At 35.5% G+C, this 25,940-nt stretch overlaps 1 protein-coding gene across 3 annotated transcripts in view; it reads right to left on the reverse strand.

Annotated features, from left to right (window-relative positions):
- Positions 1-25,940, reverse strand: part of MARCHF1 (membrane associated ring-CH-type finger 1) — a 967,912-nt gene that overhangs the window by 941,370 nt on the left and 602 nt on the right. The window lies entirely within an intron of this gene.

A 25,940-nucleotide genomic window follows, 5' to 3' on the forward strand; every position in this document is an offset into this window, starting at 1 on the left:
ATTAAGACCTAGAAATCTTTATATAAGAAATGCTGGTAGCATTTTTTTCTGGCATATCCTTTCTTAGAATAAAGACTTATTTTCCAGTGTTTGTCCCATATTATAGTTTTCATCTCCCTTTATAAGAATGCTTCTGGAACTAATACAATTTCAGAGAGTAAGACTTCAAAAGACTTCAGATATGCTATGATTTATAGAACTTGAATGTCATAATCAGAATCACTATATTTGAAAAGACGTTTTGTCAGAGCATAGCAGTTACCTATGAGAAAATACCATATATAATATAAAGAAAGCTATGAAAGAAGAGGGAAAATATTTCTTTAGCACTTGAAGTAAAACAAGAATGTCACATGTAATGATGGTATTTAAATTTACCATCTCATATTGTTCAAAAGGTTTCAAAAAATTTCAGACACACAAATAATAATATATTATAGCAGTTAAACAAATATTTGACTTTGGGAATCAGTAACACCAATGCTGGAATTTCAGTTCTATCCCTTATGACTAAAAGATTTTGGTCAACTAAGCTTCAGTTCCCTTATTATAAAATTTGGGTCGTGGCCCATATTTCACAGACCTGTAAGGATTAATTTGTATGTGTTCATAATGGATTTGTGCACAACAAACACACAAATATTTAAGTAAATGCACATAAACTTAATTTCAGTAATCCTAGAAAAGAAAAAAGTACTAGTACTTTCATTATCATGGTAATATAAATACACACACCAATTCACTGTGCAAAAAGTTTGCATTTAAAAAACCTGTGTACCGGACTTTACCTAATAAATGTAATCAATGTAACCTGGTTCTTTGTACCCTCAATGATTCCCCAACGATAAATAAACAAATAAATAAATAAATCCTGTGTACCATCAAAAAGATAAATACTGCATAAGTAGATACCAAATGTTGAGATTGTAGAATTAGAGAGTAGAATTGTGGTTATTTGAGGCTACGAAGAGCAGGTGGGGGAGGCAGAGGAATAGAGAGAAACTGGTTAATGGATGTGAAATTATAGCTAGCTAGGAGGAATAATTTCTAGTGCTCTAGAAGCATTGTAGAGTGAATACAGTTAATACTAGTTTACTGTACATTTCCAAAAGGCTGGAAGAGAGGATTTTGAGTGTTCTCAACACAAAGAAATGACAGATAGTAAAGTGATGGATATGCCAATTACCCCAATTTGAATACATGTATTCAAATATTCATACACTGAATACATGTATTAAAATATCACTCTATATCACATAAATACAATTATCCCCTGTGAACTAAAAAGAAAAAGACAAAAAATAATAATAATAATAATGTGTGCCAATCTATCTTCACATATCAAGTTAAGTAAAATGTCATTTATCATTATTAGGGAGAGGCCAGTCTAACACTATTACTAATATTTACAACCACTGTATTAATTTCCTATTGCTGCCATAACAAATTAATGCAAATTTGTGGTTTAAGACAACATAAATTTATTATCTTACAGCTCTGGAGTTCAGAAGTTCAAAATCAGTTTCACTGAGCTAGTTAAGGTATCAGCAGGGCTCGTCCATTCCTGAGGCTCAGAGGGGAAAATCTGTGCCTTGCTTTTTTCATCTTCTAGTGGCCACTTTTTTCTATTCCTTGGCTTATGGCCCCTTCCTCCATCCCCAAAGCTTATTAATTTTTTTTTCTGCCATCACATTTCTTTATCTGAGTTTGATTCTTCTTGATTCCTTCTTCTAAGGATCTTTGTGTTTATAGTTGGCCAACCCAGATAATCTGAGATGATCCTTCTTTTCAAAATTCTTAATTTAATCACATCTTCCATGTCCCTTTTGCCAAATAAAGTAACATTTATGGGTTATGAGAAGCAGGAAATGGATATCTTCGGGACAGGGACCATTATTCATTCTACATACCCACATAAGACATAAAAGAAAAACTAATTTTTTAAAGTTAGAATGCAACAAAATACACTTAGAATAATTTTGAGCATATTTCAATCAACTTTCAATGTGGGAGTTAAGAGTCCCATAGTGAAGAAGGCTTTATAAAAATGAATGTTTGAGTTTTATTTTGTCGTAAGTATTGAAGTGTCAATTGGCAAAAATTTGTCATTGATAAAAATCAAAACAGCTTTTTTGCTATCCTCCCCACTACTGACAAAATAAAATCTTCAGCTAAATCTTCAGAGATTGTACAAAATAGATTTTTGAGATGAAAATTTGTCTTGAAAACTCAGAAGGAAAGGGATACATCCATTTTCTGGAAGGGAACATCATTGGTAAAAGTTGCAGATTCTTCTACAGAGCTGTAAATCTTCAGTGCACAGGTGACAAGCAGAAGAGAGAGAAAGACCGCAGAAATTTTATGCTGAGGCTATTTTTTTCTAACAGATGCAATACAAATCACTCTCCAGGAAAGTGAGAAAACGTCCCCTCACAAAAACTCTTGAGTTTACAATAGTCCACATTATGCATCTAGATAGAGCCCAAGGTGTGCGTCAGAGCAGACCTTGTTAAACGTCCTCTACTAGGTAAGATCTGCTCCTCAGACTGAGGTCAAATGACGTGAGAATTTAGGTGTATACCATGATCCTTCTAGAATGCCTAGAAATAGAGGTCATAAGGGGGAAGTCTGGGGCCCGCCAACATGTCTGGGAGACATAAATGCTACAGGGAAAGTCACCAGTCAACTAACTTTGAATGTGAGGCATCCAGGGAAATTTTCTTTGCACCAGACGTTGGCTCAGTTTAAGAAAAAGCCTGAGATAAGAAACAAAATAGCAAGAATTTCAAAATGAGACTTACTAAAACAGGATATCTGGAACTGGTCTTAGAGAAATAAAAAGATATTTCCAACATGATTTTTGCTCTGGGGACAGAAACAGGATCAAAAGGAAGATATTATTCTCAGTAAGTGGTAATTGGTAGATAACCCAAGTAGTTTATCATTTAAGTAGGTATCATCAAAGAAGGAAGTCAAAGAGTAAGATCATCATGTTATCAAACAGGTTATAATTGAACAAACATTAGTAATAGTACCCCAAGAAAAAGAAGTATGGTTTCTGGCTATTAGACCAAATTCAGAATAGTTTATAAAATTGGAAATGCAATAGAGTAATACTTGTTATTTTAAGAATGGGCTTTTTTGACTATTGATATATTAATCATTAAGCAACTAGATTTTTAAAAACATAAAAATGTAAAAGGTAGTTCCAAAGCTTGTTTAGTTTTTTCCACATATTTTTATAACAATATAACTTTTCTTCACAATGTTTGGAGGAAAATACAAAAACATATTCTAATCTCAGTCCATTTTAGAAAGGCATTCCTCTTATCACTCCAGAAAAACCTCACAAATCACAGAGCTGAGGAGGTTTGTTTTCTTCTGGGGATTATGAGTGAACATTTCCAGTGCAATCAGTGTATTTAACAGGACAGCAGCTCTGCTCCTTTGCACCCTGCTGTTGAAGAACGTTTGGCAGATGTGGACATTCACCTCATGAGCACACTGTTAACTCCAGTGATGTGTGTCATTGTATATGTGTGGCTGTTCTGAGAAACAGTACTCTATTCACAAAGTGATGTTTTGGGACGAATTCATTCTTTTTTTCCATGTGCCACTGTTTTCAACCTTGTTGTCTGATGTATTTAAAACTTCTGAACAAACTTCAGCAGGTCTATCTGATGTGAGACCCCTCAGTCAAACTACTACTTAAGTGACTCAGCTGCCTTCTTCATTGAGAAAAAAGAGACATTTCCTAGGACATATAATGCCTGGTTAAGTTCATCTGAAGTCCTTACTCCTGATAGGCTCTTTGTAAATCATGGAAGTAAGTACATAGGTCATATTCTATACGTAAGAATGTGAATTTACAATTTAATCACTGCCACAGAATATTCAAATTACGTTTATGCTGCAATTTCCATGTGCCAGCTATGGTATAAAATAATTAAAGCATCCTCTAGAGCTTGCTTTTTTATAGTGGGTTCTCTGCTGCAACGATGATTATTTTTTTAAAATATCCTCACAGAAATAAGGACAGTGCCATAACATATGTGCTTACACTTTAGTTACCATTTTAAAGTCCATCCCTCTGGTAGACAAAGGCCACTTAGGAAAATGACAGACTGTTGTTCCCATTTAAACTGTCAGAACCTCTGGAAATAGGGCCCAGAAATCTGTGGGTGGGGCAGGTCTAACGGTGACTATGACTCACACCAAAAATCTGAGAACTACAGATAGAGATTTTTAAAATTAAAAATGACATTCCCTAGAGTGTCATATTTTAGTAGCCAGCGTGAGCACCACCCCCAGGAACATTCCCTGCAATCAGGGTATCAGGCAGGTACTGGGCAGCTGTTACAGCAACACTTGCCCCAGCTTACTGCAGTCATTGTCCTGGTATAATCATTCATAACAGTGTGATAATGAAGATTTTGTGACCCAGGAGAACCACTGGCTTTACTCCCACCAGCATCTGCAAGATAAAAGCTTCCAATGGCATTCATTGGAATACTTTTTTTCCCCCCAGATTTTTCAAAATATGTGATAAAGAAGGTAGCTACCTTATTCTGTTTCCTGGACAGGGTGGTCCCTTACACATCTGACTCCTGATGAGTAGAGGGGAATTTTCCGTCTCCAAAAGATCCATAGTAGACATTCCTATTATTGGTAGATTCCTATGTTTCTATTATTCTTTTGCTTTAAAATGGTTTGAGGGAGAAGTCCTTGGAAGAAAACTAAGATAAAGTAAAATCCCTGCCCTGAGGCCATAGTGCGTGCTCATACTCAAGCAGGAATAGGCTCTGTTCCAAAAGCGCTATACACAGTTGTGGCTTAGGGTGCACCTGCGTCCCCCCCCGACAGTGGGCTGAGTGTAGACGCCTCAGCACCTCCAAAAGAGGTGGCTTGGGATCAGGCTCTGCATTTTAATAGCCTTCTAGAAGATTCCAACTCAGGTAGTCCATAAATGTGCTTAAAGAAACCCTGCTAGATGTAGCCCCCTGTCACTGTTCTCCTTGTTCTCAGCACCAAAAGTTCAACCGTCATTTTTGTATATCAATTTATAGTGGCAGATAAAAAGATATTTTAACTCTGAATTTTATAGGAACAGAAATAATGAGTGGAGAATACCTGAATCCCCAAATGGTAGTACACCGTATATAATATTTACAAATTAGTTACCTTAAGTAAATACACATAAAATGAACCTAATCATGTCCATTAGTTCTGGTCTTGACAGTTTATCCACATAAAGGGCAGGTGAAACATTTGACTAAACAGGGCTGAAGCAATGTCTATTTTAATCCTGACTATACCCGCTTTCTCTTCTAACGTTTTATTAGCCAACTCTTTTCCTTGTCCTACTTCTGTTTTAAGTTCTACACTTACATTTCAAAAATAGGTGTTTCCTTATATCAATGCCTTATATTAATTATAAGAATTCTTATTCCTTTTGCTTACAGAAGTAAAAGATATAGTGAGTGACCAAATAAAAAAATTGACTTGTATAGAAAATCTTTTCTAAGGAAAAATGAATATCTGTTTTAAAACACAGGAACATATGTGTGTGATTCTAAGAGAAATACATACTTATTTATACTTATATATTATGTATATATAATATATATATATATTCCTTCAAACACTACCGAGCAATTCTATTCTGTTTTAATGTTGTCAACTATTATCTGAACTTTTGGAGGAAAACAGTGATGTACCCCACAGCAGAAAAATGTAGCTGATCAACAATCCTGGTCATTAGTGCTAATGTCTGAGGGATATGAATCAAGGGGGCATGGGGTTTATGTGGATGAGAGTCGAGGGCATCCAGGGAGCTATAGGAAACTCTGCCTTCATCAGTGGCTCTTATACTAAAGTTTATTGACATACAGACACCCAAGATTAATTGGATTGGAAATCAGCCACATTTTACTACCCAAAAGTACTCAGGAATTTTCTTTATAAAGACAAAACAATAACCAATGCAACCGAGGTTCAAATAACACACATTTTTTGTAATTTAACAAAGCTTGTTAGTTAAGATTGGTGAAGAAAATAACAGAGATACAAAATCATAAAGAATTTAGATAATATTTACCATAGTTTAGTAAGAAACAAACATAAAATTTGCTATGAAACTCATCTATAAATAGTTTCATCTGTGAAAAGTTGCTCCTCTGTTTCAAGTTCTCATTTTGAAATGGACAATGGCAGTCAGAGCTATTCAAGAAGTTTAAGTGTTCCAGTTATTCTCTCCTGAACGAGTCAATCTGCTATAAACAAAACTGCCATTCCATGCGATTGCACTGTATTTTATTATTTAACAAGTGCATTGTTACCAAGAGGCATGGTGTGTTTCCTTAAAAACTCTTGAGTCCACACCACAGACCACCTCATTAATTCTTAGATGGAATAGAGAGCATAGGGGGCTTCTGGGGCTATCAGCGATGTACAATTCAGCAAGCACAAAGACAGGGATCCTAATACATGTACAAAGAATTATTTTTGCTAACAAGTCACCATAAAAATGTACAAAAATAATGAATATTTTTCTTTTATAATGCTAATTTCCTTTAGTCTTTTGTTTAGTTTTCATCATGTTTATATTGCAGAAACATCTGGAAAAGAAGGAAATGTAGCAGACTTGTTTAGAAAAGGAGGAAGGAAGTGGTTAAACACCTTAAATCAATTATAAACTTTATTTTAGAACAACTCCTTTGAATAATCTTCAGTCACTCAGAGAGAAGTTCTGGCATATTCTTTAAAATGGTATGTTTGTGCACAGGACCATTCTACCTAGATGAAAAATGGACTAGATACAAATTCAAGTGGTCAATCAACATGTAAGTAAAGCACTAACCAAAGGCTCTACTCAACAGCCCTCAAATACCTGATTTCCTTCTGAAATTTAGAGATCACTTTTTAATTTGGCAAATCTTAAACAAGCATCCATTTTGTGAATTGTAATTGTGAATGAAGTAACCACTTGAACTAAAATATTTAAAAAACATTACATATCACAGGACAATTTTGTTTATTCTGCTTTTTAAATGGACAAATGTACTCATTTATTCATGCATTCATATTTAACTTTTACAACTATCCATGTTCAACTTGCCATGTCTTGTTCTGATTTTTTGTTATTTTCTTATTTCCTTGAGAAGTTTCCCTTTTATCGTTGGAGTTAAGCTTTTAAAATTTTTTCGATTTCCAATTTTTGTACTACCTCTGTAACCTTTTCTTGAACAATTTTCCTTTTTTGAAAAAACGATGATTTCCACTTTTTTTTTCTTTTTTTTTTTTTATGGTGAAAAGTTATATGTTTAGAATTGGCCAACTGGACTTGGTTTAGATAATCCCAATTTTGTTGGCAACATAATCAGGAGCCACTCGAACATATGCCTTCTTCTCACCATCAGGCCTGATCAAGGTGTTGACCTTGGCCACATCAATGTCATAAAGCTTCTTCACAGCCTGTTTGATCTGGTGCTTGTTAACTTTGACATCCACAATGAACACAAGTGTGTTGCTGTCTTCTATCTTCTTCATGGCAGACTCAGTGGTCAGGGAGAACTTTACGATGGCATAGTGGTCAAGCTTGTTTCTCCTGTTTCTCCTGTTTCTCCTGGGGGTGCTCTTCCAAGGATATTTTGGCTGCCTCAGGAGTCTCAGAATCTTTGGCCACCGGAAGGTGGGTGATGTACGGATCTTCTTTTTTCTGTGCGTGTGAATGCCTTTTAGCACTGCCTTCTTGGCCTTCAATGCCTTTGCTTTGATTTTGGCTTTGGGAGGGGCAGGACCTTCCTTCTTCGCTTTTGGCACCATCTTGTGAAAAAGCTCCACTTTTCTTTTAATCCTTTTACTCACTATTTGATGTAGGTAGTTTAACCCATGTTAGTGTTGTGTTCACAGGCTTCCCTCCGCATTATCTTCTTTATCTTTTCTAGCCATTTTTCCTTCTTTCTTTTTTTTTTATTAAATCATAGGTATGTACATTGATGTGATCATGGGGCACCATACACTGGTTTTATAGACCATTTGACACATTTTCATCACACTGGTTAACATAGCCTTCCTGGCATTTTCTTAGCTATTGTGCTAAGACATTTACATTCTACATTTACTAAGTTTCACACATACCCTTGTAAGATGCACTGGCAGTTGTAATCCCACCCATCGCTCTCCCTCCACCCACCTCCCCCTTCCCTCCCCTCCCTTTCTCCCTTCTCCCAATTCTTAGGTTATAACTGGGTTATAGCTTTCATGTGAAAGCCATAAATTAGTTTCATAGTAGGGCTGAATACATTGGATACTTTTTCTTTCATTCTTGAGTACTGTACTAAGAAGAATATGTTCCAGCTCCATCCATGTAAACATGAAAGAGGTAAAGTCTCCATCTTTCTTTAAGGCTGCATAATATTCCATGGTGTACATATACCACATTTTATTAATCCATTCATGGATCGATGGGCACTTGGGCTTTTTCCATGACTTAGCAATTATAAATTGGGCTTCAATAAACATTCTGATACAAATATCTTTGTTATGATGTGATTTTTGGTCTTCTGGGTATATGCCTAGTAGAGGAATTATAGGATGGAATGGCAGATCTATTTTTAGATCTCTAAGTGTTTTCCAAACATCTTTCCAAAAGGAATATATTAATTTGCACTCCCACCAGCAGTGTAGAAGTGTTCCCTTTTCTCCACATCCATGAATCAACATTGTTAAAATGTCTACTACCCAAAGAAATATACAATTTTAATGCAATCCCTATTAAAGCTCCACTGTCATACTTTAAAGATCTTGAAAAAGTAATACTTCATTTTATATGGAATCAGGAAAAAACTCAAATAGCCAAGACATTACTCAGAAATAAAAGCAAAGCAGGAGGAATCATGCTACCAGACCTTAGACTATACTATAAATAGATAGTGATCAAAACAGCATGGTATTGGCCCCAAAACAGAGAAGTAGATGTCTGGAACAGAATAGAGAACCAAGAGATGAGTCCAGCTACTTACCATTATTTGATCTTTGACAAGCCAATTAAAAACATTCAGTGGGGAAAAGATTCCCTATTTAACACATGGTGCTGGGTGAACTGGCTGGCAACCTGTAGAAGACTGAAACTGGACCCACACCTTTCACCATTAGCTAAGATAGACTCTCGCTGGATTAAAGATTTAAACTTAAGACATGAAACTATAAAAATACTAGAAAAGAGTGCAGGGAAAACCCTTGAAGAAATCAGTCTGGGCGAGTATTTTATGAGGAGGACCCTCAGGGCAATTGAAGTCGCTTCAAAAATACAGTACTGGGACCTGATGAAACTAAAAAGCTTCTGCACAGCCAAGAACACAGTAAGTAAAGCAAGCAAACAGCCATCAGAATAGGAGAGGATATTTGCAGATTATGTCTCCAACAAAGGTTGGATTATGTCTCCAACAAAGGTTTAATAACCAGAATTCACAGAGAACTCAAACGTATAAGCAAGAAAAGAACAAGTGATCCCATCGCAGGCTGGGCAAGGGACTTGAAGAGAAACTTCTCTGAAGAAGACAGGTGCACGGCCTACAGACATATGAAAAAATGCTCATCATCTTTAATCATCAGAGAAATGCAAATCAAAACTACTTTGGGATATCATCTAACTCCAGTAAGATTAGCCCATATCACAAAATCCCAAGACCAGAGATGTTGGCTTGGATGTGGAGAAAACACTTCTAGCCATTTTTCATGTTTGTAATTCTTTAACCTCTGGACTCTGATCTCTTCATCCCCTCAAAGCTACTGCTCAGTATGGAGTAACACAAAAATGTTCAGTAAAGTCATTCAGTTACTGAAACCAAATAAAAAGGAAGATTAATACCACAAAATTTAGAAAATATGAAAGGTAGTTTTTTATCCCTCAAAATTAATAATCAAGGATTTTTTAAAAAGGAAATGGAGCCCACATCCCGTAAACAAGGTCCCTTGCTGTGGCTTAGTCACTCTGCTGCTAGTAGGGTAACAGATTCTTGGAAGGCAATCAGTGGTACTTCTTAAATGTATAAAATAAATACACATTAAAAAGAGGGAACTGGGCCAGGCGTGGTGGCTCACACCTGTAATCCTAGCACTTGGGAAGCAGAGGCAGGTAGATGGCCTGAGCTCATGGGTTCGAGACCAGCATGAGACAGAGTGAAACTTTGTCTCTAAATATAGCCAGGCATTGTGGCAGGGGCCTGTAGACCCAGCTACTCAGGAGGCTGAGTCAAGAGAATCACTTGAGCCTAAGAATTTGAGGTTGCTGTGAGCTATGACACCACAGCATTCTACCAAGGGCAACAAAGCGAGACTCTGTCTCAAAAAAAAGGGAGGGAATGCCTTAAAAATGCTCATATGAGAAATATCTAGTCTCTGAGAATTGAGTTAGAGCAACATGTACATATTTAAGGAGAAAAGCTTGATTCAGGTTAGTTTTAACAATGCATCATTCCCCTGCTATCATTTTCTTTCTGAATTCCAGTTTCACTGGATATTATATCTGTTTTAAATTTTATTTGGCATTGATAAAACTTTTATTTTTTATTAACTACAAATTTACATGTGTTGGTTAGATTTTTTTTGTTTATTTAGTAAGACAGAGAAAAGCCATAAAGTAGCAGAAGAAAAAGCATAAATGCAAATTGTGTTAAGAAAAATCAAGCTTCTACTTAATCTCTGGAAGACCAAATTCAACACAGTTGTAAAGGAAAGCAAGTGATAATTATTCTAATAACAGCAGTAACAATGACTAAGCCCTTATGTGTGAAGTCCTTTAAAGCATTACTTTATTTAATATGGCAATCTCATTACCTAGATAGTGCCATTCACATTTTACCTTGGGCAAAATTAGAAATTTGCTCAAGGTCAGTGAGTTAATCAAAGATAGAGACAGATTTGAACTCCTGTTTGTTTGATATTGGAGTTTGTGTGGGTTTGAACCACTGGGGTGGCACCTAAGGTTCAAAGGAGTAGGGCTCCATCCCCATATACCAGAGGTGGTGGGTTCAAACCTGGCCCTGGCCAAAAAAAAAAAAAAGAAAGAAAGAAAGAAAAAACTGCAGAGTTTGGGCATTTAACCATTCATTACATTTTTTACTAGTATCATTAAGAAGAGAATAACTATAACAAGTGCATATTATTATGCACATTGTGTGGACATTACTGCAGAGTTTGAGAAGGAAAATACATGGCATATAATCTTAATCTCCCAGTTGTTCCTGCCCGTCCTTCATCACTAAACCTTCTCAGGCCCCTCAAGTTTTGATGATCTCTCTCCCCTGTAAGAGGAACACATTGCACATACTTGTTCTGAACAAGTACTTGCAAGCTTCCCTGTACATCTTCTGCTATTATAATCATGAAGTTAGTTTTTATGGGGGGAAAAGATGATGCAATAAATAGAACTGCAAATATAAAATTATAAGAATTGTGTTCAAGTCGTAACTTAACACTGATTAGGGAAAGATCATTAACCTTTTGATACAAATTTCTCATCCATGAAAATACCAACAATGCTTTTTTTGCAAACTTCATAGGGCTTTCCCACACTCTGTGTAAAGGAGGACACTGCACAATAATGAAGTATAATAACCAAGCTACATGGTAGGCTCTATAGATACAGACCCAATCCCAGCTCTTATAAACCATACAACACAGAAAAGCCAGTCTAAAAAAGACTGTAGGAATAGCTAAATTGAATAATGCATGTGCACATAATCTTTTAGAAAATTGAATAATAGCATAAATGTAAGTTAATATTGTACACATATTAATATTTTTCTTTTTCCTGTATTGAACATGATCAAGTTGCTAGGAGGTAAGGGCTTGTCTTTTATCAACAGTACAAGGCCCTGATTTTTCTATATAGCCATATAATATTATGATTCGCAAAGCACTTTATTGAAAAGATGATATAACAATATTAAATATATTTTTTGCTAAAGATTATCTTTGGAAATAAAAAATATAATTCTAGATGGACTTAGAATAATTAAATAACTCAAATTTGTAGGTTAAAATGCCCAAATCCTGTAAAGTTTTGTGGTCTAGTTTTGCTGAACAACAAGAAAAAGATAACTTTAATCCTGCAAGTTCTCTCACAGAAAAGGGCGAGGTGGGAGGAAATTTTCCAAATGCACTTTTATGATTAATATAAACTTAATGCCAAAGCTAGACAAGAATAACAGAAGAAAAAATATATGGAATTTCATTTCCACATATATCTGCAGCAATCCTAAATAATATATTTAAAATAAGATTCAGCAAAGCATGCATATAATGACTAACCAGGATTTATCCCAAGTACATAAGGCCTGTTTATCACTAGAAACTCGCCGTGTGAACAGATTAGAAGCCAAACAATTATATTTTAAAACTTCAACATAAACTCATAAGAAAATAATTACGAGTCTCACATTCAGAATAAAATGAAACATCTTTAAACTAACAATGTGAAATATTAAAAGTGTTTAAACCAAAGAAGAAACCATGACACCAGGTTTCAACGCTGCTGCAAGCTAGGGTCTCTATAAGCAGATGCAGTGAGGAATCACGGTGCAGTGTATATATATTAGACATCAACACTTGAGAAGGAAAGAGGAAGTCTGAACGGATGGAGGAAAAAGCTGAACCGAGCTTACAAGCCAGCAAAGACTCAGCCAGCTGCCTCTCTCGGAGCTAAATGGGCTGCTCCAGGAGGCAGGAACGGTGAGTGCAGGCAGGTCTCTGCAGCTGAGGCAGACAACTGAAAGGGCTGATGGCTAGAGGCTTCCACTGACCACTTTCCCCTCACCTGGGCAGCAAGCCTTTCCTTGAAGAAGGATTTAGCTATTTCTTCCCGGTGTCTACACCAATCCCTTTGCTATAACTTTGCACAAAAGTTCATTAACATTGATAGACAAAAGATGGTATATTCATATATAGTATTATTATTTGGCAATAAAAACAACTGAAGTCCTGAAAGCCTAATGGGTGGAGAGTAGAGGAAGGGGCAGGGACTACTGATGGGTACAGGTTTCATTTTGTGGTGATGAAAACTGTTTTAAACGTAGATCGTACTGAAAGTTGCATAATTCTGTGAATATATTAAAGCCAGTGAGTTAAACACTTTAAATGGGTTAATTGTATATGACATATCTCAATAAAGGTGTTTAAAAAAATAAAAAACATAGAATCAAAAAAAAAAGAGTTCTTACCAATATGCTATCTCCAGAAAATTTAATTAGAAGCATAAAAATTAAAAAAATATATATGAACATTTCAAAGTTGCATACCATGGTTTTAAGAGCATCAAAATAAATCCATATGTTTAATTCCTGGCCCTGCAATTTACTGTGTGTTTTAGTCAGATTAGCTATTATTTCTGGGCTTAGGTTTTCTCATATGAGGACACTAATGAGGACACTAATAACTGCCACTTACAAGCAGCATTGCCTCGCTCAAGTTACTATAACCAGTCTGAAAACTCCTTTTTTTTTTTTTTTTTGTAGAGACAGAGTCTCACTATACCGCCCTCGGTAGAGTGCCGTGGCCTCACACAGCTCACAGCAACCTCCAACTCCTGGGCTCAAGTGATTCTCTTGCCTCAGCCTCCCTCCTTTTTAAAAAAAAAAAAAAAAAAAAAAAGTACATGTGTATGAAAACGGTAGTACCTACTTCCCAGGACTGAAATAAAGATTAAATAAACTGCTCCATCTAAAGTTTGTCTTTCAAGAAAGTGAGTTATAAATAAATGTTAGTGATGATGATGAGGATGTTTTATTAGATGCAGACATGATTATCTTGTCTACACAACAGAACTTCAGAAAAAACTATTAAAATAGATAAGCTTTTAGAAAGGTTACTGGATAAAAAATCACCAAGTAACAATCAACAGTAAATGTGGCAGAACATGTACTTTTAATATCTCATTTATAATTACAACAAAAAATAATCCTTGGAATAAACCTCAGAAAAGAGGAGAAATAATTTTATAGAAAAAAACTATAATATCATTGGAGCACACAAAAGAAGAACCAGATAAATGGAGTTACATAACAAAAATGATAGTTATCTTAAATCAGACTGTAAAACTAACACACTTCCGATCTGAACAGAGATGTAAGAGGCTTTGGAGGAAAGAGATATCATATCCAAAGGGACCAATGCTGAAATGTGGTCAAGTAAAGGAAGGCAGATTTTCCCTCTGTCACACCTACTATGATCATTGTCACCTCTCAGGCCTGACGGGGAAAGGAGAGAAGGGAGGTACAGAAATTCAAATAAAACAGAAATCTTAAAATGAAGGAGTCTTAGGTATCAATGTACACAACCACTGCCAGACTCGCTGAGACACAGACAGGCCAGAGTAATTGATACCCTTACTCTTCTCTTACCCCACCCCAGTCTCCTGCTGGTGCCTCCCACTGGCCAAACCCAACTAGAAGTCAGAAGCCACAGAAGATGCAGTACCATGGAGAATGGGGCTAAAGAAGCAACCAAAGAATATTCATGACATAGAATGTTTCATGGAGTTTAACAAGCAGACTCTCAGATAATATGGTAAAGTTTCTGAGAACAATTTCGGGGGTCCTCAAACTTTTTAAATAGGGGGACAGTTCACTGTCCCTCAGACCATTGGAGGGCCGGACTATAGTTAAAAAAAAAAAAAAAAAAAAACTATGAACAAATTCCTATGCACACTGCACATATCTTATTTTGAAGTAAAAAAACAAAACGGGAACAAATACAATTACACCACCTCATGTGGCCAGTTTGAGGACCTCTCGGAGTCAAATTCATCCTAATAGAAAAAAAGTTGGCTTACAATGTTTAAAAGACTGAAGAATTAAATTGGCAAGGGATTAGACATAAGCCAATGAAATAGAATAGAGAACTAAGAACAGATATGAATATATATGAACTCTAATATTACAGAGTTAGCCCTACAAATAAATGGGAAAAATTAAAGTAGGATTATTGGTTATGAATTTGGAGGTGGAGAAAGGTTGATCCCTATTTCAGAAACGACTGCAAAAATAAATTATTTTTTATTTTGGGGGCAATGACCTTAATGCAAAACACAATTAAAGCTCTAGTAGGAAACTAGGGAAGACCTTTATGATCTCTAAGTAAGAAAAGGCTACTCAAACAAGAAATACTAAATTCACAAAGGAAATGAATAAGAAAATGCATAATAATAAAATTTTAAAATCTCTCTACATAAAAGACATTGTAATCAATTTTAAAAGGAAAGAACAGTTATACAAGAAAATATTTTTAATATATATAAATGACAAAGTTCTTAGAATGTACAAAAAATTCTTAAAATTCATTTTAAAAATGCAAACTGAGGAGGTAAAGAACAAAATATTCAAAAGATATTTAGCAAAAAGGAAAACCTGAATAAAAAGATAAGTCCTAGAGACAGGGTCTCACTCTTGCTCAGGTTGGTCTCAAACCCCTGAACTCAAGTGATCCACCTGCCTCAGCCTCCCAGAGTGCTAGGATTACAGGCATGAGCCAGTGTGCCCAGCAAAACCCTAATTAATGATTATTTAGAATTTTTAAATTAATATCAATGACACTCACATAAATATATGTCCCTTTATGTCACATGCAAAGAGATTTTTAGAAGTGAAATTGCTGAACACCTCCAGAAATGTCATACTCTAGAGTAAGTTGGCTGAATTGACATGAAAAAGATATCCAGGAAAGATTGTAAAAAGTAGGACACAGCATAAAACCTATTTATTAAAACGTTATATTCCAATATATATAAATACATACGAAATGTATGATCATATGATCTATATTTTGGGTACATCTCAGAAAGGAATTCAATATTTTTGAGTTAGGAGGGAATTGGGGGAAGAATTCATTTTCACTCTTACTATTTCTATATTGTTTAATTTTTTTTTTACAATAAACATACCTTCACCTCATGCCTTCACCTTCACAGCTATTCAAAAAACTGCCTTTATCATTTTATTTTGCATTGTATTTATTATCCTACTATAATGTAGTCTTGGATATCAGATTGAATATTTATACTGTACATGACACATATACTAATAACTATGCAATTATCTTATTTTTCAAATAATGTTTCCTCATACAATGAAAATTTTCCTAAGTCAATTATCATTTTCTGGCACCACAGAACAACCAACACAAAAATATTTGGCTTGTAAGGCATGGATCTCCCAGCACCCACACGATGAAGTACACATCGTCAAAGTCATGTGCAGGGCTGCTGAGTGAATAAGAGCCCATGAAGGAGTGATGGGCATGTGAGCACAGAGTCTATAATCTATCAATTGTCACCACAATAAAAAAATGAGAGCGGCTTGGTGCCCATAGCTCAGTGAGTAGGGTATCACCGGCCACATACACCGAGGTTGGTGAGTTCAAGCCCGACCCGGGCCTGCTAAACAACAATGACAACTACAACCAAAAAATAACTGAGTGTTGTGGCAGGCACCTGTAGTCCCAGCTACTTGGGAGGCTGAGGCAAGAGAATGGCTTAAGCCCAAGGGTTTGAGGTTGGTGTGAGCTGTGACACCATGGCACTCTACCCAGGGAGACATAGTAAGACTTTGTCTCAAAAAAAAGGGGAGGGAAAAAATGTTGATTACTCTTTCCTCCTCATAAAAACACACAAAAGTAATACTTAGCAATATAAAATTATTAACTTTTTGTTTATTAGGACAAGTTAGTGATAATTAATAAGCAATAATTTCTTTAAAGCAACTTATTAGCACATGTTCTGTATTACCTTGTTGAGAGGCAAATTTTTCAAAGAAATTATTATATTAGGTTTGTTGCCTAAGTTAGCAGCAGGGAGAGAATTGCTTTCACCTCATTTTTCTCTATATAATTTTTATCACCATTATGTTTATACACAAAAAATATTTTAAATCTACAATAAAACTAATCAGATTTAATGGAAGTCAACAGTTTGAAGTTTTGGCTAAATATTCATGTTTTCATTCAAGAAGTATTTATGGCTCACTGCCTATAGCTCAGCAGCTAGGGCGCCAGCCACATACACTGGAGCTGGCAGGTTCAAACCCAGCCTGGGCCTGCCAAACAACAATGATGACTATGACCAAAAATAGCCAGGCGTTGTGAGTGTGTGCCTGTAGTCCCAGGTACTTGGGAGGTTAAGGCAAGATAATTGCTAAGCACAAGTGTTTAAAGTTGCTGTGAGCTGTGACGCCATGGCACTATACAAGGGCAACATAGTAAGACTCTGTCTCAAAAAAAAAGTATTTATTAAGGAAATAATTCACACATTAAAAACTATTTGTGGAATTTAAAAAGTAGGATAAAAAACTAATAATAGTCCTATGACCAGTGTTAACATTTTTAATTACTTCCTTTTATTTATTAAATAAATATTTGGGTCATGTGTAATTTTAAAAATTTAACACCTTCTGCATCATTTTTAATAATTTCTATAAATTAACAACTAACATTCATCCTTATAACAATAGGCCACAGAAATAGTGTCTATTGCTACTTCTTTTTTCTTAGGACTCATTTTTTTTACTATGAATGTCATAAGGAACAAGTTAAAAAATCTCAGACTCAGCCTTTATACTTGGCTCTCAAAATCTTAATAATCTATTGATTACTTCCCCCACTTCTTTCTAATTCTCTGTCATTGTGCATGAATCTTTCCTTCACAAAGTAGTTACTGAATAAAGACTTGTTTATCTGTTTATTTATTAAAGGTTTTAAAAGAAAACATACTCTTGGGGTTAAGAGATTTAATGAAAGACTAAATTTAAAAGTAAGCCATAAATAAACCAAGTTATTTCATTAAAAAGAAAAGGTAGCTGGCAAGAACTGTTGCATATATTATACTAAATTTTAAAGGGTCATTTCACACTGTGCCCAAGACTTGACTTTATGTTCTATTAAAGCAAAATTGCTAAGAAATATCAAAGAAAATATAGCTCTAAATGCAAAATAATTTGTTTCCAACTGATCAAATTTCAAAATTGGGAGAAATTAGTAGAACCAGAATCCAAGCTTGTAAGCATATGGGCAATTTAACTTTATTAAAATCTAAATACAAAAACCAATTCAGGACTGAATAATTAAATGCTATGCACCACGTTTCAGTAACATCTATATAGACCTTCTATCATTGCACTATTCAAATAAATCGCAAGCAAATTTTTAGTTGAAATACTGAATTTAAAAAAAAATTACCCACAATTCTACCATCCTAAAAATTAATAGATAACTAGTTAAAGTATATAAATTTTATAACTGGGTAAAGCTACCTCTTAAACACATAGAACTTAAAAATGCCTGTAGGCAGCTCTTAATGTGTCATCATCATGAACGTATTGAGTAATAAATGAATACATATTTCATTCCCTTTTCTTACAACTCTATTCCTTTAGAAATTTGCTATCTTAAAATTACTGATTTCTTTTTTACTGATAGATGGTCTTGTTTATTTTTTAGGATCATCTTTACTGGTACCCCAACACAACCACACACTCACAGATACACACACACAATACAACCTTTATTAATGTGCCAAATATTTTGTGATAGTCTTCTTGTTTACTAAGTCTCCTCAATCCACATCACAACCTCTCTGATTATCTGTGAGTCTTTTAGACTTGCCCCAATAATAGGATACTGAGCACACTCCATTTGTTCCACTGTTAGAAAACTCTTCCCTTCTGGCCCCGTCTAATTAACTTTTCTTTCTTCAGCTTTCAGTTCAAATGTCGCTTTCTCCAGGAGGGTTTCCCAGCCCTCCCTAGCTAAGTCAAACTCCCTTACAATAGGCTTTCCCATTAGTGTGCATTTATCCTTTGCTGTACTCATTATTGCATATATCCTTGGTGCTTGTGTTTAATTAATTAATTTCACAGAAATAAAAAGCTTCGAAGAGGAAGGAATCATGCCACATTTTTTATTTATCATTATATGACAAGGACCTATCTGAATACTGAACATAGATTGGACTACCAACAAATATATGTTAAAGGACAGTAAAAAATAAAGGAAGAGAAGAAAATGTATCACATGTCAGCAGATGACCTCATAGTTAGCAGAATTATTTAAATGGCCTCATTTGGTGACCTGAAAGATAATTAATTTGTAAATAAAATATGTTGGAGTGTTTTAGAAATACTTTATATTTTATATTATATAAAATATAGATATTTTATAAATACTCCAATAATGAAATAAAATACATTGTTTTCATTTCTTTCTTATTATTGGTCTTTCATTGTAAATGGAGACTTATAGCTCTAGTCTTGGTTCTTTTCTTTTCTTTTCTTATTTTGCCCCAGAGATGAAAAGCCATATATCTTAGGTCAGGTTCCCTTTCAGAGTGTCAATTTTGACATGAGGACAATTAAGGATGCAGTGGGGGTGGGGGAAAGGAAGTGCAGAGAGAAGGAAGGAGGGAGGGGTTGGGGCTTTGGTATATGCCACATCTTTTGGGTGCAAGACACGATTGTAAGAGGGACTTTACCTAACAAATGCAATCAGTGTATTATATTATACACTCAATGAATCCCCAATAATAAAAAAAAAAGCAGAGTGTAAACTAATAAATTATGTGCAAACAGAAGATGACCTCACAGGGTAAGAGTGAGGCACTAGGTAAAATGAGATAGGGAAAGAGTAAGAGCCACCCAAGTGTATGGAGCTGGATCACAACTATGCCATCTGTGGCCCCATCCCACTTGCCCCTTCTGAGCATTTACATAGTATCTCTCAAAACGGCCCACTCATTTCCACTGATAGAGAGTTTCCGTGAGTGGGATTAGCTCCTCCTCACTTGCAGGCTATATGGACCTTGGTCAAGGGCAGAGGGAGAAATAAGTAAAGTCAGAGCAAAAAGTGAAAGATATTCAGCACAGCTTGAAGTAGCAAAGTTACACAACTGAATCAAAGCTTTGCTGTAATGTTTACCACAGCCATAGTCCAAATTAGATATGAATCTTGCAAGGATGTGAACTGGGGCCCCAGGAAGCATGTGATATACTTTGTGAGAATCAATTAGTGTCAGCCCAAAACGATGATTCAGCAACATCATAGTACCTAATTTATCACTTTCACCAAGTTTCAATGATTCCTAATATGCCTCAGAACACTGGGTGGAAGGCAAGCAAAAGAACCAATTCCAGATATTCTCCAAATTCCAGTTGATTGTGTCCCAAAAAGTTTCTAACATGGTTTCTAACATGTTACCTGGAATGCCTAATCACTTAAAAATAACATTATGTATGACCATTCATCTTGAGTACCCATCTATAACTAAGCAGACTTAACAAAAATTCTAGCCTAATCTACAAAAGTAGAGTTAATTCAGATCAAATGTCTGTAACAATATACTTCAGGTATGATATCAATTAATTACACTTCTGTGAATTGGTTAAGAAATATATTCTGAGTCTCATCCATGCACCAATAAGAAAAGAGGTTGATATACTACTCACTGTTTAACACTATTAGATTTATATGACAGTAAGTCAGTCCATGTCAGTTGCTTTTTAGAGCAAGCATTTGAAAAATAAAAGAGTTGCTTTTAAAAGAGGGAGATTCCACATTTTCACTCCATATATGTAGCACTTATTTATAAGTTAGGATGCTTTGTAAGTAATGGTGTTCTTGTGTACAGAAGAAAGCCTTACTTTTCCATATACATACATATGAGTGTGTGCGTGTGCTGTGTGTGAATCACTTCCAAAAGAAAGAAAAGTTTTGTCAATATATACTGTTTAGATATTAGCTGTTTGAATCATCAGCCTTCACTGTTGCTAAGATCTATCCCAAAAGGAAAATAGACAAACTATCCTAATGTAAATGGCACAGAATGTAACTACAGAACAGAATCTGGCCTGTTTTTACAATGGTACTTTTCTTAATATGTTTGGAGTTAGCTGTATTGCCTAAAAGTGTATAGGCTGGGATTACTAACTCAGTTAGTAATGATCTTGGATCCTTGTACATCTATTTATGTAATCAGTGAAACTCATGCCCCACTCAGTTGACAGTTTCAGTGAAATGGCCCACAGTAGACCAACACTACCATAAGAACAGTTAGAAAAGCCAGATATAAAGGGGAAAGAAGTAATAAAAACTATTGGAGAACTTCTGATGACATCAAGATTCCAGGTTGAGGAGGCATCAAAGGGGTGAGCTAATTTTTAAGGTTTCTTCCACCGCTTCTCTGGAATGAAAGGTAGGGTCAATTGCCAATCTGGAAACACAGAAAGAGACTAACAAAATGAACTTTGCCTGAGCTGTTCAGAGAAACCAGCAGGGATTTTGGTAGTCTTAAAAAGCTGAAGAGACAAAATAAGAGACATGAAAGACCAAGATCCCAATCAGAAGTAAATGGTAGAACACCCAGCTGACATTTTGCTCATATGACATTTGCTAAAGCCTACCATCGCACATAGGATTGGAGGCTAAGACACTAAGAACGAACCTTCTGAAAAGAGAGCAGTATTCTCAGAAGTCTTGCCCTGGCCTGTGTTCAGAATCTGTGAATGAACCAGTAGGAGGTTTTGGATACCTGTGTCTAGTGTTCCAGAAGGGCATGAAGTCTACCAACACTTGATTCAGTACAGCCATTGATGGGATTACAACAATTGGCCACCTGCCTATTACATTTGTCTAGCAGAGGAAATGTTGACACCCCTATAGAGATGGGTAAATCATCTAGAGTCTTTATAATTTTTATACACCATAACTAAAATCAGGAATAGAGAGACCAAAAAGAGGCTCACAACAATGTAGTGACATTAGCAGACAAAAATTTTAAAGTAATCTTGATAAATATAATCTAAGCAATAAAGAATAATTGGAGGAAGTACATAAATTGGGGTTTATAAAAAGGAACTGAAGGCATATTCGAAAAAAAGAAAAGAAATACAATAATTAGGGTAATTAATACACAGATGAACTTGACAGGAAAATGAGCATAGTAGTAAACTAAAGAAAGGTCAAAAAACATATTCAAACAAGCACAGAGAGAAAAATGAGTATAGAATAGTGAGATAAGTAAAAGAGGCATCTTGAGTGTGATAAACCATCTGTGTAACTGAGATCCCCAAAAAAGACACACTGTATATAAAGTAGAGATATGTATGAAGAGATAGTAATCAAGAATTCACCAATAAATTTCCCCTGATAAAAGATATCAATCCACAAATTCAAGAAACTCTCCAAACTCTAAGGATAAATACAAGGCAAACTACACCAAGAACATGATAGTAAAATGAAGGAAAATGAAAACTCATAAAATTAGCCAGAGACAGACACATTACCTTAGAAAAAAACAATATGGCTGACAAATCTAACAGAAACTAGAAATGAAAATAACACGTATTGAAAATGATAACTGCCAAATAAAAATTCTACACTAAAATTAAATAGTCTTTTAAAATTACAGCTACATAAAAATATTTCCAGAGTGAAATTGTTGGTGGAAATTTTTCTTTTTTTTTTTTTTTTTTTTTTTTTTTTTGTGGAGACAGAGTCTCACTGTACCGCCCTCGGGTAGAGTGCCGTGGCGTAACACGGCTCGCAGCAACCTCTAACTCCTGGGCCCACGCGATTCTCTTGCCTCAGCCTCCCAAGCAGCTGGGACTACAGTGTTGCTGGAAATTTTTCAATAAAAATATATATATGAGCACCAATTTTATAATATTTACAAATTAATAATGAGAAATGAATTTGCAAGAATGCCTGTAATTAAAATTACTAGATGTTAAAATAGAAATTACAAATTAGATTCACCCCTATCAACCTACCTCTTCGACACTAATTATAAGTTTAAAAGTTCACTAACAAATAATAATTGTTAGATGGTTCTTCCCATTTCTTCCAACTCCTTTTTATACATTAGTCCATTTTCTATGTACTATTTCTTTCCAGAAAGGCAAGGGAGATATTATCATCCTTATTTTATGTTAAATGAACCTAATGTTTATAGAGACTCAGAAACTTCTCCTACATGTCAGAGTCTGGAGCACATATCTCTTACCCAGTACTCATCATTTAGACTCTAGGAAGTAGAAAATGAATTGATGATAGCCCAGAGGAGTCCATTAAGTTGCAAAATGTGCTTGATATAAAGCAAAGAGATAACTATAGCTTCAAGAGAATTTGTCTTAAAACTTCTTTAATATTTTTAATGTTCTATCAACACACCATTTTAGCCCTCTTACTAAGATATTATCACACTTGTAAATATTTTCAACAATTCTGTAACTGTTGGCTTTCACACTTAGCTTGCAATTAGAGAAGGTGAGACGCCAAAACCTTTCAGCTAAGGTTTTTACTAACCAATTTCCATATCAAAGACATACACAAAAGTTAAAACTGCAATGTTTCATGATCCATAAAAAATCCTTAAGCTACAATTTGAATTACACCATGAAAAAGCCTATAAACCAATATTCTAATTGAGTTCAAGATATAATTTTGCCTCAAGAAGGTGAAGAAAATTTCACTGTATCACAGAGGTCCTAAAGTATCTGTTAAATCACACAACTGGAACACTGAAAGCAAGAGGCCATCAAACGGTATAAGCTTATTCTTTATACATAGTCTTTTCATGGAAATTTTCTAGGGTCTTGATAATGCATTTTTTCATGACTTTGAACTATCACTTTTGCTACTCTGGGCATCATGCTATGGCTTTGCTTCTGCCCTATAATGCAACTTCCTCCTTTTCCTCATCTTTCCTAGTTAATAGTCCTTTTGCAACAAAATAGCCAAAGTATTTGTGAAATATATTAAAGAACATGGCAAGAATAATCTCTGGTTCAAGGACATTATTTTACTCCACGTGCTTTTAACAATAATACCATACTGTCCATCAAATATACATCAAATAACATCTATTTATAAGATGCTTATGCTTGCTGAGGACTTTCCTCACATATTCTAGCGCATGTGTAGTGAAGTACTGTGAGTACTTTTCACTTTTTGGATAAAATATATTGGAAATAAAATAATAGATTTCAGAGACAAAAATGTAATCTCTTCTTCTTAATCCACATTTTCATATACCATATAAAGAAGGTAAAAGCATCACATTTTTTAAAGTAATACCATTTACCAAAAACTATGAGCCAAATACCATAGTTCCTCCTGCTGATCATTGCTAGCTGTCTGCTCAGAATTATCCACATATTTTATGTAAGTGCATATTTTTATGTTGTGTACACTCCATCGCACAAGCAGGTCAGCAGACTTACGTTCCCTGGGCTAGTTTCAAAACGAGATTTTGCTATTGCAGTATTTGAGGAAAGCAGTCAAACATGAGCAACAGGTTCTCTAAGAACCTTAACGTAAAACCTCAAACAGCTTTACTACAAAGAGATGAGTACGATAAAGTTAGAACGAAATAAAACTTTCAAAGAAACAGGTGGAGACTTTTGTGACAAGGAATCAAGGAACAAATAATAAAACAAAAATTTCTGAATCACAGGAGAAAACGTTGCTGCTAACCCCAGGAGTCCTGGATAAAAATGGACCTCTTTGCTCTGACCATTGGTCTCTCAACACAGCGTAACATAAACATTTAACCCTGCACTGCCCAGGAGACACAAACGTGAAAAAGCTACATTGAGCTTTTCTAAAATCAAAACTGATTGAGCACCCTTCGAGAGTCCTACCATTCATATCTGCAAGACTTCCCTCAATTATCTCACCCAGTTCCTTTTTTATTTACATCACATTTATTGTTCCAGTAATGTTCAACAATGTCTATTCTGAAAAGACCTCCAACTTTATCAAAAGAGCAATCATTAATCAAGAAAATATATTTTGATCCTCTGTCTTAGAAAAGCTTCCTTAGGATTATCTATCTTTGAAGGAAACAAGCACAATATAAAACACCAGTAAGCCACTTTTAATTAAAATAAAATGAGTCTTTGAATTATAACTGTGTTACTTTCCTATGCCCTGGCATTAGTGCTGGAAGATAAAATTTGTATACCAAGAATCTCCTTATTAATGTTCAGGTATTATTTATTGTACACTAAAGTCATGAATATGAAGTAGCTCTTAAATTTTTAAATATGTATTTTGTACTGCACTGAATAAAAACTCAAAAGAAAAGTAACCTCAAAGTAGCAAACTTTCGCTTTTTTCCATCTTTTTCACAAAACATTTCTTTTGGAAATAAATTGACATTAAAAACAAATACTCCAATAGATAACACCACTTCCACGGGATCTGAAAATTGGTCTCTTCTCAAATGGAAGACATTCATGGATAAAACCTGTGTCCAGCGGGTAGGAAGGCTGGAGGCATGGATATTGGTGAGTAGAAACTGCATAGCACTTTTACACAGGACAGCTCTAATCTAAGGTACCTGGGCAGGTTTGGAATCTTTTCTTTAAGCCCACAGTGCTCTGTGGTAGAAAAGATACTGATCTTAGAAATGTTTAACAAGCAAACCTTTTCCGGAACTACTGTTACAACAAAAGGAATTGCCAGGAAAACGCAGGGTCTCTAGCTAGCTTTTGGACATGCGTCTGATTCCATCCACCTGCCACAAATAATCCCCAAGATAAGCGCTTCAGAAACAAGGGGCGGGAGCGAGAGTGAATCTTCCTAAATTTCCAGATTCCCTGACACCACTTGGGGGTAGAACTTGGGCGTCTCTCTGCCTCGACTGGCCACTTCACTTCTTGAAGATCCAGAAGCTCCAAGCTCCAGATAACTGCGACACTCACCCGTGAGCGCAGAACCCTTCCGCCGTCTTAAGTCCCAGCTCTCAGTCCTGCCTGCTGCAGGAACACAAGGACATATTTCACCTAGGCGGGCAGTTTCAGGGAACCCGAATTGGCCCCCAACAGTTGCAGTGAGCCCGACTTAGGTTTGAGCGCATGAGAGCTAAACCCAGACAAAGGCTGCCCTCCGTCTTC

This window comes from Nycticebus coucang, chromosome 1, assembly GCF_027406575.1.
Source record: "Nycticebus coucang isolate mNycCou1 chromosome 1, mNycCou1.pri, whole genome shotgun sequence".
Classification (NCBI taxonomy): domain Eukaryota; kingdom Metazoa; phylum Chordata; class Mammalia; order Primates; family Lorisidae; genus Nycticebus; species Nycticebus coucang.